Raw genomic sequence first — 13549 nt, 5'->3', positions numbered from 1 at the left:
TCTCCATTCGTCCCTCCACTCACGCCTGTCGCGACACCACTGGAGGCGGGCTGCACGATGTTTTGGCGTGAGCGGAAGACGGCTTAACGGTGTGCGGGACCGTAGCCCAGCTTCATGGAGACGGTTGCGAATGGTCCTCGCCGATACCCCTGGAGCAACAGTGTCCCTAATTTGCTGGGAAGTGGCGGTGCGGTCCCCTACGGCACTGCGTAGGGTCCTACGGTCTTGGCGTGCATCCGTGCGTCGCTGCGGTCCGGTCCCAGGTCGACGGGCACGTGCACCTTCCACCGACCACTGGCGACAACATCGATGTACTGTGGAGACCTCAAGCCCCACGTGTTGAGCAATTCGGTGGTACGTCCACCCGGCCTCCCGCATCCCCACTATACGCCTTCGCTCAAAGTCCGTCAACTGCACATACGGTTCACGTCCACGCTGTCGCGGCATGCTACCAGTGTTAAAGACTGCGATGGAGCTCCGTATGCCACGGCAAACTGGCTGACACTGATGGCGGCGGTGCACAAATGCTGCGCAGCTAGCGCCATTCGACGGCCAACACCGCGGCTCCTGGTGTGTCCGCTATGCCGTGCGTGTGATCATTGCTTGTACAGCCCTCTCGCAGTGTCCGGAGCAAGTATGGTGGGTCTGACACACCGGTGTCAATGTGTTCTTTTTTCCATTTCCAGGAGTGTAGATATTAAACGAAATGAGTAAATAAATGCATAAAGCAAGCCACATGGCATTTCTCTCAACTAGCAGGACAATAGCCATGAAATGTTTCTCGTCGTTTCATTAGGCATTTTAGTAAATATCATAAATTAAGAGCTCCACAGTGTAATCATATGTTTTTAAGTTTGGGCGTGTAGTATTTGCGATGCTTCCTACAAAGGAATCGCAATAGCGAGGATAATGGCCTCTTTTTTTTTTTCTCCACCTGTGCCTCTGACAGGCACACACTAATGGCTTTCTTTTGTCAGGTGGTTGTCGCGCAGCTGGGTGCCCACGACGCATTACATGCAGGTGATCACTTAACTGTCTTATCGAAATATTTACGACATCAGTTTCCGCTACAGTGGCAGTCTCATATAAAAAAAATTCACAGATCAAGAATTTGCGTTACAAATCTGTAGAAACAAAATACTTTAAATATAATAGTGTCCAAAAAATTTTCGCCAGCATAGTGATACATTCACGCATATACACACATTTCATAACTCTTAAAGTACGATTCTCGGTTTCAAACATCCTTTTTCACAAACCAGAGTCCCTAACCACTACTCATTATTCCTTACCTTGTAAGTAGGCTGTTTAGGTTTTCTTATTGGTAACGCCGCTTAGCGCTCGGTATGAAAAATCACTGGCTGTGCTGTGCGCAGTGTGTGTTTAGTTTGCATTGTTGTCTGCCATTGTAGTGTTGGGCGGCTGGATGCTAACAGCGCGTAGCGTTGCGCAGTTGGAGGTGAGCCGCCAGCAGTGGTGGACGTGAGGAGAGAGATGGCGGAGTTTTGAAATTTGTAAGAATTGGTGTCATGAACTGATATATATATTATGACTATTAAGCTGGCAGCAGTGGCGCTCGCTGTATTGCAGTAGCTTGAGTAACGCAGATTTTTGTGAGGTAAGTGATTTGTGAAACGTATAGGTTATTGTTAGTCAGGGCCATTCTTTCGTAGGGATTTTTGAAAGTCAGATTGCGTTGCGCTAAATAATATTATGTTTCAGTTTAAGCACAGTCTTGTAATAATTTTTCTAAGGGGACGTTTCAATTGTAGATCTGGGACCTTTTATCGTCTGTAAATTTCCATGAGCAGTCGGCAGCGGAGAGATGGTAGAGAAGCAGCAGTTTACGTAAGCGTATTTCTATATGAAGAATTATTGTTGGTTCTGTTTATAAAAATTTAAGTGAACTGGTACTTTCAGACAGGGGTCTAGCCTAGTCGGCCAAGTATAATAAGAGAAGAATAGTGCATTAATATGCTGTTCAACTATTTTAGGCACTACAATTAGGTGCTTGCAACAATAGACTGAGAAAAGTAGTCACTACTCGTGACAGATGGTAATCATTTTTTAACTACTTCTACCTACAAAATTAAATGTCAAAGTTACTCGGTTAACTAGGGAACTGTGGGCATCGCATAGTTAGTTAGTGACTCTACAGCATCTCCTTAGTGACTGTGATGTCATGGTCAAATTGTCAGAGCAATGAAATTGCAGTTGGATAGTATCTTCATTTGAAATAAAGGCATTTAGGTTAGCGTGGGTACATTTGTTGTATGTCACACAGTATGCTTTCATGTTTTCACAGGATCCACCAATTGCTCTATGGGTCACTGGAATTAACTGGTATAAACAGGCTACTGAACAACCTTCCTTTGTCTCGTATTTAATTTAAACAATTACTGACGAGACAACGGGATCCATAAATAGGTTACATACTTTCATAGCACTCACACATGGTCTATGTAGCAAAACAAGAGTCGCCCTGGTCTCCAAAAAATGTTTATTCACATGATTCTCTACTCCTTCAAGAAAAATACAAAGATGTGCTCTTCAGCTCTTGAATCATCTGTGTAAATAATACGATTTCAGATCGATACAACTATGAATTAACTTGTGGCTTTCTAGGGTAAAGGGCAACGGCCTTTGCCGCAATGGATACACCGGTTCCCGTGAGGTCACCGAAGTTAAGCGATGTCGAGCGTGGTCGGCACTTAGATGGGTGACCATCCAGGCCGCCATGCGCTGTTGCCATTTTCCGGGGTGCACTCAGCCTCGTGATGCCAATTGAGGAGCTACTCGGCCGAATAGTATCGGCTTCGTTAAGAATACTAGCATAACGACCGGGAGAGCGGTGTGCTGACCCCACGTCCCTCCTATCCGCATGCACCACTGAGGATGACACGACGGTCGGACGGACCCGGTAGGCCACTCGAGGCCTTAGGGAGTGCTTTTTTCTGGGGTAAAGAACTGGTCCAAACTAAAATTACTGTAGTCTACAATGAAACCCAGCATGTCACTCTGCTGTGTACCACCCTCGCATTCACACGTTCCTGCTCCCGTTGCCAGAGGCACGGTAGGGAAACGGCTGTACTGATGTAGTCCTCCACCTTCCTTCGACTTAATTAATTAAATCGACCAAGATTACGAGTACCTGACAAATCGATAGGTCATCGTTCCAAAGTATTTAAACGAAAACGATACGGGAAAGTGTGCAACTAATCACTTGAATGGCAATTTATCGCAAGAACTTAATTAAGATTTGATAGCTCGAAGTATGGAATGTTAAAAATCGTTCTCACTCGAACAGTAATAAGCTTATAATAGAATACGGTTTCGAATCCCATAGCGGAGAATCTGCAGTAATCACAACATTGATGGAAATGCATACAGTTTTCAGCGTACTGCTGTCTTATCTGCGGGTAGGACAGTCGAGGTAGAACGCACGTGTTCATGAAAATAAATGGCCTGTCGGAGTTAGAATGCAGGCAGGAAATAAAAAGTCTTAATGTTAAGATACCACCGCTTCATATAAAGCTACGGCTCACGAAGAAAATACTAATAAAAGGCTTGAACGCTTTACGTGACTGTTTAATGTGTTTCAGCAGTTGAGTTATGAGATAATGAAAAGTGTGTTTTAGGAAAAGAAATGAGACAGTGTTGCTGACAGCCACTTTATACAGTTAAATGTATTGTACTGAGTTATGTGGTAGCTTAATATGTACACTCATCAATGTGTTGATTATTTTCTTCTTGTCGAACAGTCTTCCAGCAAACACGTCGCATAATTTTCTACCTGACGTTTTCTGCATGGTCGTAACTGCACTACTAATTAGTCCATGTCTGTCAGCCTGGACTAGCCGTTTTGCGTCCAAGTGTCCAAACTTTAACACATAATTTGACGCCCAGACGAAAATAAGCATTAGTGCCTTGGTCTTTCTACATGTACTTCGATTTACTGATCAACCTAAAAACATATGACTTGTAACTCCTTTAATCATTAGTCTGCAGATGACGTGAATACTGGTATGATGTCAGTGCGGCATAAGCAATCAGCGTGCCCACTCACGTATACAAATATCTGCACTTACACCAGTATATCACGCAGCCAGACATCTGAGTTGCAACATTTCTCTCAAAATTCATTCCTTTAATGCACATCTTGAATTCTTCTACATAATCCAATGTACTGCCTGAGACGTTTTCATCATCATCGACAGAATGCAGCGATGGTGGCCCACAACTGCTGGAGGCTTCAACAGGACGTGCCAAATGCTCGGTACGAACGCAAATCGTTTTTCATTGATAAGACTTGACTCTCATCTCCAGTCCCTGTCGGTAAGGATCTTTCGATGATTCCTGCTCTTATGCCGTTTTACCTGGCGGCGAGCGGTACACCATCCCTAGTAGACATGTTAAGCAATCCCCGTTTTGCACGGAAGAAAAAATGGTTCAAATGGCTCTGAGCACTATGGGACTCAACTGCGGTGGTCATCAGTCGCCTAGAACTTAGAACTACTTAAACCTAACTAACCTAAGGACATAACACACATCCATGCCCGAGGCAGGATTCGAACTTGCGACCGTAGCAGTCGCACAGTTCCGGACTGCGCGCCTAGAACCGCGAGACCACCGCGGGCGGCTTGCACGGAAGAAAGGGATAACTCTATTCACGGTGTTTCCATGGGTACGTACAAACACGACAGCTCGTTTCTGCCTTTCTGCCACATCTCCACATCAACCCCTCTTACTATGCTGATTTCATACAACCGAGTGGCACACTAACTCCATTTCTCTGCCATGACTCATGTCATCGCTGAAGAGTCCAATGATAACCTAGTGGCAGTTCTGCACTATTTACTCTGCTGCAATGCGGCCGCTGTGCTCTGTTATGGAGGTGAATAATACACGGGATGTCCGGGATAGAGGTAAAAGCAAAAGCTTACAAAAAAAGAACTTGACATTGTTGTTGGTTAAACACAAAATTGATAGAGTGACCGAGACACTCTCCCAGCGCTGAATCGTAAGGCGCGTGTGCGCGCATGTGCGTCCTTATGTACAAATGTTTAGTGTGCAGCAGGCAGATATACCCCTAATAATCAATATGAGGATGCCATGACGAAAGGTACAGTATATGATATGGCTAGCACAGCTAAAATCTGTAACATGTATTCAGTGGCGTGGAAGCAGAAAATGGAATATCGATCCTACCACATGTACATCCATATATCAGTGGTATAGAACTCTTCGAGAAACAGGGACTTTAATTTCAAATGTTTAAAAACATCCTGAACCGCAAATTAATGAAGAAACCGTGGTTCGTGCTAGACGCCTGGAGGAGGGGGGGAGGGGGGGGGGAGGGGTCGATGTTACCACATTTCTCTATGAGACGTTCCCTGAGCGCTGGATCGGAATCAGGATGAGGAACCCGCTCGTTCTCCGTTGGATTTCAGTTCATGGGGTTTATCAAGGACATTGTTATGAACGAAGTTTCGAGATCTAGTAGATTTGAAACAACGAATCTACGCCGCAGGAGAAGCTGTAACAACTATCATACTTACGAACTTGTAGCGAGAAGTCAAGTACCGTTTCGATAACTTTTGAACTCCAAACGGTGCGCACAATCAAGAATACAATAATCCACAAAACTGTTTGAGCTCCATACAACAGTGGAGAGACAAAGTTACAAACCATAATAGTTATTGAAATATAAACAAATGTATTTGTGTATCTCTAGTCCGGGCTCCCTGGTAAGTTTAAACAGACATTCAAAGAGAAATGAGTTGAAGTTCCTCGAAAAACAAAATTAAGGATTGGACCTTGCATTCTGCGGGCAACTGTGTGATCGATAAGAGTGTTGCAGGCGAAGGGCTACAATATGGACTCGAATAAATGTCCGCTATACAGTTCTAACCTGTCATTATGATTTACAGTTTGGTGTAAACTAACAGGTTTAATATGATAAGGATGATCTGCTTTGGCACCCTGGCTGTCGTTTCAGCGTAGCGTCGGTGTCAGTTTGTGGTGCGGCGCTTCCCTCTGACGCTGTGTTAGGGGAGAAGTAACACCCAGTGCTGCAGTATTTTTAAAGCACACTGCGAGCTGTGGCAGCCCTGATTTTCCAGGGCAGCTCTCTTATCTGATCCTATTTGCGCCACAGCAGAGAAGCTGCGCCTCTTGCAGAAAGAACGGCTCGGCAAAGTAGGTCAGGACCGCGGAAAGCGAGAAACGGGCGGGCGTCGGAGGACCGCAGGAATCCCCCAGGCCCGCTGACAGCCGCCAGAGGAATGCAAATGCCGGCAATAAAGGCGGCGACCGCGGCGGCGTCTAGGCAGAGGCTGGCAGGGCCGCGCGGACTACTGTGCGCAGCGGGTCGCCGCTGCTCGCCGCGAAATTGGATCCCGGATGACGAACAGCCGGCGAGGCGCGCCGCTGCCGGCCTCTTCGGACCTCGGCAGCTGTGCCCAGAGTCCGGAATAGCCGTCTCGAGCCGGCCGCCACGAGATGGGGATCTCCCCACTCCTTCTGCTGCAACTGCTCTGCGTGGCAGTGGAGGTGCAATTCCGACAAGTTGTACAGACACTCTTCATCACGAGCTGTGATTTCAAATACTACAGAAATGAACGATAGCATTTTTATCAATAATGTGTATTCCAGGATACCCTTAAATATAGGTACTTTGTGACAAATTTACTGTTCGAGCACACTGACACACAGAAAAGCATTGTACCAAACGGTTTTTTCACTGGTGGTGACAGCCACGGGATAGCGACCCATACATATGTGGATAGCCGAAGTATCGAGTACACGAGGTATAAAAGGGCAGGGCATTGGCGAAGCTGTCAATTGTATTCAGGTTATTCATGTGAACTGGTTTCCGACATGATTATGGCCGCACGATGAGAACTAACAGACTTTGGATGTGAAGTGGTTGTTGGAGCTAGATGCAAAGGACATTCCATTTCGGTAATTAGGGAATTCAGTATTCTGAGATCCACAGTGTCTAGTGTGTGCGGAGAATACCAAATTTCACGCTTTATCTCTCACCACGGACAACGCAGTGGCCAAAGGCCTTTCCTTAACGACCGAGAGCAGCGGCAATCCCGTAGAGTCGTCAGGTTAACAGAGGAGCAGTACGGCATGATATAACCTCAGAAATCTAAGTGCGACGTATGACGAACGTATCCGTCAGAACAGTGTGGCGAAATCTGGCATCAGTGGGCTACAGCCGGCGACGACCCACGCGAGTGTCTTGGCTAATAGCATGACATCGCCTGCAGAGCCTCTCCCATGGTCAAGACCATTTCGGTTGTACCCTAGACAGCTGGAAGATGAGTTTCGATTTCAGTTGGTAAGAGCTGATGATATTTTCGAATGTGGCGGATGACAATGCGCCGTATCACAGGTCACATTTGTTTGACGATTGGTTTGAAGAACATTGTGGACAATTCGAGCGAATGATTTAGCCACGCAGATTATACGACATGAATCCCTCCGAACATGATTGGGACATGAAACTTCCTAACAGATAAAAACCGTGTGCCAGACCGGGAATCGAAATCGAGACCTTTGCCTTTCGCGGGCAAGTGCTCTATCGACTGAGCTACCCAAGCACGACTCACGCCCCGTCCTCACAGCTTTACTTTTGCCAGTACCTCGTTTCCTACCTTCCAAACTTTACAGAAGCTCTCCTGCGAACCTTGCAAAACTAGCACTCCTGCAAGAAAGAATATTGCGGAGACATGGCTTAGCCACACCCTTATGGATGTTTCAGAATGAGATTTTCACTCTGCAGCGGAGTGTGCGCTGATATGAAACTTCCTGGCAGATTAAAACTGTGTGCCAGACCGTGACTCGAACTCGGGACCTTGGCAGAGCACTTGCCCGCAAAAGGCAAAGGTCCGGAGTTCGAGTCCCGGTCCGGCACACAGTTTTAATCTGCCAGGTAGTTTCATTTCAGCGCACACTCTGCTGCACAGTGAAAATCTCATTCTGGCATGATTGGGACATAATCGATCATTGGCAACATGGCTCAGTATTTGTACACGGGACGTCCCACGACTTGTTGAGACGGGACTCGTCGAGTTGCTGCACTACGCCAGACAAAACGAGGTCCATTATCAGAAAATATCCCATGACGTCCGTCATCTCATTGTAGGTTATATGAACTACGAAGACAATACTACAATCTGAAAATATCCATTGCAAAACTTAAAGTTGCGACTCACTAGCTAAAACAGCCACTCAAATCAGAATTTGTTATTGAAGACAAGGCACTGGAGCAAATAGCTAGTTTAAAAATTTATGTCTGCTGAAGCAATAATATGAAAGCCTCGTATCAGTTCTTTTGGACATTTCCTAACGAAGAGACATCAGTCGTATAACTGGTTCACCTTGATGGGCAATGAATCCACCACCTTCAGTGCGCATGCACAACTACATCCGACCTCCTGCGGGAAACACAAAGTAGCGGGCGTGGAGGACGTGAATAGGACCTGCGGATAGATGCGTTGTGTTGGAATGTGGGTCGGCCGAGAAGCGTACCGAGATGGTCCACGCAATTGCGGTTAGCACCGCGTGCGTGTGGTGCAGTGGTTAACGCAATGTTGTTGTTGTTGTTGTCTTCTGTACTGAGACTGGTTTGATGCAGCTCTCCATGCTACTCTATCCTGTACAAGCTTCTTCATCTCCCAGTACCTACTGCAACCCACATCCTTCTCAATCTGCTTAGTGTATTCATCTCTTGGTCTCCCTCAACGATTTTTACCCTCCACGCTGCCCTCCAATGCTAAATTTGTGATCCCTTGATGCCTCAAAACATGTCCTACCAACCGATCCCTTCTTCTAGTCAAGTTGTGCCACAAACTTCTCTTCTCCCTAATCCTACTCAATACCTCCTCATTAGTTACGTGATCTATCCACCTTATCTTCAGCATTCTTCTGTAGCACCACATTTCGAAAGCTTCTATTCTCTTCTTGTCCAAACTAGTTATCGTCCATGTTTCACTTCCATAAATGGCTGCACTCCAAAAAAAAAAAAATACTTTCAGAAACGACTTCGTGATACATAAATCTATATTCGATGTTAACAAATTTCTCTTCTTCAGAAACATACGTTTTTCATATTAACTGCATTGTCTGCCGCCTACTTGCCATTGCCATTGCCAGTCTACAGATTAAATCCTCTCTACTTCGACCATCATCAGTTACTTTACTCCCTAAACAGTAAAACTTCTTTACTACTTTAAGTGTCTCATTTCCTAATCTAATTACCTCAGCATCACCCGATTTAATTTGACTACATTCCATTATCCTCGTTTAGCTTTTGTTGATGTTCATCTTATATCCTCCTTTCAAGACACTGTCCATTCCGTTCAACTGCCCTTCCAAGTCCTTTGCCGTCTCTGACAGAATTACAATATCATCGGCGAACGTCAAAGTTTTTACTTCTTCTCCATGAATTTTAATACCCACTCCAAATTTTTCTTTTGTTTCCTTTACTGCTTGCTCAATATACAGATTGAATAACATCGGGGAGAGGCTACAACCCTGTCTCACTCCTTTCCCAACCACTGCTACCCTTTCATGCCCCTCGATTCTTATGACTGCCATCTGGTTTCTGTACAAATTGTAAATAGCCTTTCGCTCCCTCTATTTTACCCCTGCCACCTTTAGAATTTGAAAGAGAGTATTCCAGTCAACATTGTCAAAAGCTTTCACTAAGTCTACAAATGCTAGAAACGTAGGTTTGCCCTTCCTTAATCTAGCTTCGAAGATAAGTCGGAAGGTCGGTATTGCCTCACGTGTTCCAACATTTCTACGGAATCCAAACTGATCCTCCCCGAGGTCCACATCTACCAGTTTTTCCATTCGTCTGTAAAGAATTCGCGTTAGTATTTTGCAGCTATGACTTATTAAACTGATAGTTCGGTAATTTTCACATCTGTCAGCATCTGCTTTCTTTGGGATTGGAATTATTATATTCTTCTTGAAGTCTGAGGGTATTTCGCCTGTATCATACATCTTGCTCACCAGTTGGTAGAGTTTTGTCATGACTGGCTCTCCCAAGGCCGTCAGTAGTTCTAATGGAATGTTGTCTACTCCGGGGGCCTTGTTTCGACCCAGGTCTTTCAGTGCTCTGTAAAACTCTTCACGCAGTATCGTATCTCCCATTTCGTCTTCGTCTACATCCTCTTCCATTTCCATAATATTGTCCTCAAGTACATCGCCCTTGTATAAACCTTCTATATACTCCTTCCACCTTTCTGCCTTCCCTTCTTTGCTTAGAACTGGGTTGCCATCTGAGCTCTTGATATTCATACACGTGGTTCTCTTCTCTCCAAAGGTCTCTTTAATTTTCCTGTAGGCAGTATCTATCTTACCCCTAGTGAGATAACTTCTACATCCTTACATTTGTCCTCTAGCCATCCCTGCTTAGCCATTTTGCACTTCCTGTCGATCTCATTTTTGAGACGTTTGTATTCCTTTTTGCCTGCTTCATTTACTGCATTTTTATATTTTCTCCTTTGATCAATTAAATTCAATAACGCAATAAAACGCAATAAAAAAATAATAAGCAGGAGATCCTGGTTTCGAAACCCTGTGTGGCGCACATTTTCACTCGTCGCCGCTGATTCTACATAAAGTCACGATGTAGCAGACTTGAATAGCCCCTTCCTTTTCTTTCATTTCCTCTCTCTTCGGCCTTCCTTTTACATAAAATAATGATTTACGGTGTACACAATAAAATCAATACATTTTACCACATATGTGGAATTATAAATAAAACTTTAAAGAACAATCGGTGAGAAGACACAAAATTAAACATTTACAAAAAAAAAAAGCTTTGTCTGTCTTGCTCCATTCGAATGAATCTTCAATTTATAAAAGGAAGACAAAATCTGCATACGGTTGGACGAAATAAGATTTTTAATATCTGCCAAAGGTCTCTCAACGAGGGATCTTATTAGAAATAAGAATGTGCGAGAAGAATAAGATGTACTTAAGTATAAAGTATAAGAATAAAGGAAGAACTGGACGCAACATCTTAAACATGCAGAAGAAGACTAAATTCCATTCATTTTCAAGCTCGCAGAAAAAGGAGAAGTAGTAAGACGGACAAAAAGATGGTCTGAAGAATGTAAGGTTGGAACACACATATTGCCTAACCTGTGAAGTGAAATGTATGACGGAGATAAAGTGAAACTGTAATCTAGTTGCTACTCAGGTTTGTTCCCAAACCATCTGGAGAAAACTCATCGTGAATAAACTACCCTGTATTCGGCCTGACTGTCGCGTGTAAGCGGCGGCAACTGTCCACGCGCAGAGACAAGGACTCACTTTGCAGCGACTCTCTGATAGAGCTCTCCCACAGGGCGGCCAGACGGTCCCTCTAGTGGCGGGGCGAGTGGGTGCCGCCACCACCTGACAAGCTGCTCCGGCCGCCCTCGCCTCGCCCCCACCCGGCAGGCTCGAGGGCGCGGCCGCAGGTCGACAACCGCGGCGTGTCAGCTGCCACGCGCCGCCGGATCATCCGTGTTGCGGCATTCCTCCCTCTCTCCACCCTGCAGTGTCGCATTACTCCGCACCACTACCCCCATGTTGCAGCTGAGACCTTTGGTCGTCTCAATGTGTAACGTAGAGTGTCGATTTTGCTCAGGAAAAGCACCTCTGTGTGCTTGTCCACGTCACCTATGATAAGTGTCGTGACCTAAAATTTTCAAGAGTGCTAATGTCTTACATTGTTTTTTCGTATTTCTTATTGCGTAAGTCTAGAAATTTATGCTTTACGACTTTTTCTTAGTCATTGATCAGTAATTTTTTTGGCATGCCAACAAGAGAAGCGCACCAAATTCCTCTTAGTGGTTTGATTCACGTTGACAGTGCGTGTAGGGCACGAATAGAACTGGGACTTTTGTAACAGAAGGACGCAACTCTTAATCGTTTGGTGGAAATAGAATTGAAAAAAATTATGCGCGCTTGTTTGGTCGCTAACGCTCAAAGAGTCCGCAGCTGGCGAGTAAACGCTTAGTCTCATAAACGCTCGGTCTCTCTATCAAGTCTCTCTGCCACCTATTTTTTCTTCATTTCCATGTATTTCTAATAACAGATTTCTTATGATTGTGAAAATTATTTAAGGATTCATTTATTATTTTCGTAATCTTTATCCTTAAAAGAAGAGAGCTACAAAATGTTGTCGTAATGAGACTGTAAATGAGGAAAAAAAGATATAAAACAACTAATAGTCGTGTTAGTGTAGCAATATTATTTGTATTATTGTATCTACATTTCTGACAAGAATTACGTATAACCTACGGAGCACTTCACCAATCAGTATAATCATCTTAGGAACATGGGAGGCAACAATTATTGCGGCTTACAGTGTACGTAAAGAACGCCGAATTTCTGAATATGCGTGGATTTTTCAGTGTGACTCTTCCAAAACAAACTTGGTTTACATTAATAAACCCGAGCCATTAGAAGTGACATTCTGTTGCGCTGAGCACTCAGCTGCTGGGAGCGGAAATGTAGTTTGTTGAGATCATCAGTTAGTTTTCTGCACTCTTGAACTGCTGGTGCTGAACTGCAACATGGTCTCTTCCGTAGGTGTAACCTTAAAGTAATCTATACGTGGATTCTGGGTGGCGCTAAACGAGTAACAGTGATATGGCAGCGAGACGTTTCTTGCCAGGCTATAGTGCACGTGAAAAAATTAATAGGTAAGAAAATTAAGGAAATAATTAGACACCGACACCGCCGTTTGATTGAAGATTTCATCGAAAAAGTTTAGCTCTAATACCTTTCTCTCTTCAATATTTACTGACAGTTGTAATCTTCATAACGTTTGATGAAGAACATTATTATAAATTCGTGTCTCGCAGCTTCGCTAAACGCCCCGCTCTACCTGCGTCCCCTGCTACTGTGCCGGCGGCGCCTTTGAGCAGCGGTGCAGCGGCATGCCAGCCCGCCCCAGCCACTGTGCGCCAGAAAACCCGGCGCTCGGAATGGGCTGAGGTAGGGGAGCGCCTGCCTGTGACGCGGTGACTCAGGCATTCCAGATACACTGCTCTGCGCTGCGAGGGGGAGCGGAGCAGAGTAGGCCCGCCGTCTGCAACGCTTGCCGTGGCACACGGGAGTACTAGTCTTAGCGCGGGGAGAACTGTACGGCGAGTGGGAAAGTCTACGTATTGAGAGGAAACCGATGATAGACGAGAGTAATGAGGAGAAGCAGGAAAGAGATTAGCAATAAACTGAACATCAAAATCGGGGACCACGAAATCGAAGCAATTGTGTTTGTCAGCCATGCAACATTCGATGAAGGAAGAGAGACAGAAGAAGCGGACTAGCACAGGCTAAAGGGCGTTCCTGGCCAAAGGAAGTCTACTAGCATCAGACAATGGCCTTAAGTTGAGGACGAAACTTCACAGCATTCTCTGGAAGTGAAACATGGGCTGTGGGAAAATTGCACGAAAAGAGATTCGAAGTGTGTAGGGTGTGATCCTATAGAAGAATCTTGAAAATTAGGTAGATTGATAAGGTGAGAACAGAAGAA

Source organism: Schistocerca gregaria, chromosome 1, assembly GCF_023897955.1.
Source record: "Schistocerca gregaria isolate iqSchGreg1 chromosome 1, iqSchGreg1.2, whole genome shotgun sequence".
NCBI lineage: Eukaryota > Metazoa > Arthropoda > Insecta > Orthoptera > Acrididae > Schistocerca > Schistocerca gregaria.
The sequence above is the reverse complement of the archived record's forward strand: the minus strand, read 5'-3'. Positions refer to the sequence as shown.